The sequence below is a fragment of the Pinus tabuliformis genome, chromosome X, assembly GCF_031772625.1.
Source record: "Pinus tabuliformis cultivar Carrire ecotype Pingquan chromosome X, CPIR1, whole genome shotgun sequence".
Classification (NCBI taxonomy): domain Eukaryota; kingdom Viridiplantae; phylum Streptophyta; class Pinopsida; order Pinales; family Pinaceae; genus Pinus; species Pinus tabuliformis.
The window spans coordinates 664,760,783-664,763,744 of NC_142308.1; positions in this window are offsets into that span (position 1 = coordinate 664,760,783).

Consider the following 2,962-nt stretch of genomic DNA (forward strand, 5'->3'; position numbering starts at 1 on the left):
TATGGATGTTTGTTATGATTGTGAATTGAATTTGTCTACAGATTTTGAACCAACTTCCTTCAAAGAAGTTGCTTCTTGTGATGAATGGAAAGAAGCGATGCAAAAGGAGTATGATGCCTTGATAAAGGATGGCACTTGGAAGCTGGTTGATCCTCCATTGGGAACCAAACCAATTGGCTGCAAGTGGGTCTACAAAAACAAGTATAAAGTTGATGGCTCACTTGACAAGCACAAAGGCAAGCTTGTGGCAAAAGGTTTTTCACAAAAGGAAGGGGTCAGTTATGAGGAGACTTTTGCCCCCACAGCAAAATGGGCTACCATCCGGACACTCTTTTCCCTAGCAGCTCAAAACGATTGGAAAGTCCATAAAATGGATGTAAAAACTACTTTCTTGAATGGATATCTAAAAGAGAATGTTTTTATGTCCCAGCCTAAAGGATTTGTTGTGAAAGGACATGAACATAAAGTATGCAAACTTGTGAAATCATTGTATGGCCTCAAACAAGCACTGCGAGCCTGGTATGAAAAACTAACTGAGCATCTTCTGAAACTCGATTTCAAACATTATGATCTTGATGATGCAACTTTGTTTGTGAAGAAAGTTGGAAAAACAGTTGTATATCTTGTGGTATATGTAGATGATCTTTTGATGACAGGGAACAATGAAAGCTACATTGCATCCATAAAGAAGGAATTGAGGAAAGGTTTTGAAATGAATGATTTGGGCTATGTTCATTACTATGTTGGTATTGAAGCAACTCAACATCCGAAGTCCATATTCCTTTCTCAAAAGAAGTGCATTGGAGATATGTTGAACAGGTTTGGCATGGCTGAATATAATCCTCTAACTACTCCAATGGAACAAAACTTAAAGCTCACATCCATTGAAGGAAAAGAATTTGAGGATGCAACAAAGTATAGAGAGCTTGTAGGAAGTCTCAACTACCTGACTACTACCAAACCAAACATTTCGTTTTCTATTGGAATCCTCTCCAGGTTTATGCAAAAGAATTGTGAGGGACATTGGTCTGCTGCAAAAAGAGTTCTAAAGTACTTGAAGGGAACTCAAGTCTTTGGACTCAAGTATACACAGGTGGGCAACTTCAGCTTGATTGGATACTCTGATTCAGACTTCGATGGAGACAAAGAAACTGGAGTATCTACTTCTGGTTATGCTATGAGTCTTGGGTCAAGAGCTGTCTCCTGGAGATCATGCAAACAATCAGTTTCAGCAGATTTCACAACAGAGGCAGAATATGTGGCAACAGCTAAGGCAACAAAAGAAATTGTGTGGCTCAAGAAAATTCTGGAATATTTGTAGGTAAAACAAGTACATTCGACTCCACTCATGCTTGACAACACCTCTGCAATAAAGTTGGCCAAGAACCCAAAGTTCCATGATCGAACGAAGCACATCAATACAAAATATCATTTCATTCAACATCATGTTGAGGCCACAACAATCCATCTTTGTTGTTATTCCACTAATGAGCAGATTGCAGACATCTTCACCAAAGCGATTGGAAGAGGAAAGCTTGAAAGATTCAGAACGGTGCTTGGACTCACCAACATCCCTTCAGATTAAGGGGGGAATGTTGACACCTAATCATAGGGATTGGGTGAACAATTGTAAATAGTGTAAATAATAAATAGGAGAAAATCAAGAGTCATCGGGAGATGAAACTCAAGAGTCACTCCCTCATGTATATAACTATGAATAGCCAAAATTAATAAACAGATTCTCATTTGAGGAGTTACCTCTCGGCCTAACAATTATATTTCAGAAATACTTGAAAATTTGTCCAAAAGTACATATTATGCAAGTTCACATCCAAATTAGCTAATAACAAAATATTAATAATCAAAATTCTCATAACAAATTTTATCTTGTTATGGGACTTACTCAAAGATCCTGACAGTATTTGATTATAATTTCATAAATTGAGGTATTTCTTCATGCTTTGCATTCTAGAGATTGGAAGAATCCAACAATGAAGTGGCCTAAAGAAATTTTAAATCCACTCCAAAGTAAAGGCATGTGATATCATGCTCACCATCCTATAGCCTGCAACATCTATTTCCAGTGAAATTAGACTCCTAAAGTAGTTAATATTTTGAACAAATTTCATGAAATCGCAAAAAAAAGTAGGGTAGGTGTACATGGAGTTATAAGGATAATTAACATCAATCAAACATTTAGTTTGTCTGCAATGTGTTTCAAATCAAACCTATATATCATCCCATTGAAATTTAGTGGAACTTCCAATCATCACTAAAGCTCTTTCCCTTAGGTCCCCCTTTCCCAGAAACTCACAACATAGATAACAAAAAATGATATAGTACATATTCCTTGTACAGCCTGATAAACCATTAAAACCTGCAGTTACAAAGACTATAGATCCAACAATAAGAAGTATTGAATCCCTCAATAACTAAAAAACCCACCAGTATCCCAACTAGAAATTAATGGACCCACCAATATACTTGGCAGAAACCAATAAACACAGCACTAGTTCTTTGAAAACCCAATGAAACCACAAAGCCCAATCAATCTTCCCCTTGAAATCCCTAGTAACCTAAAATTCCTTTCCTCCAAAATTAATGAACCCACTGTGATAAATTATTTTTTTTCCTCTGCAACTATGGACCCATAAACTCTTGATATCATAAATGAATACAAAACCAATCATTCTCATCATGGAATTCCTTGATCATTCCATAATATCCACTGCCCCATCATTTTTGAAGGGTGCTCCTACTAGAACCATGGATTATAAGTGGGTTGAGTTTGACGGGATTCATATGTAGCATTCATCAATAAAATTTAGGAATTACATTGACTTTCCTACATGGTTCTAAAGTTTAAAGATCAAACTAGAAGTTGGAAATTTGGTAAATGATAGGCTCCAAATTGTTTGCAAATATCATGGAATTGAAACTATGTTGGAGTGTTCATTTTCAG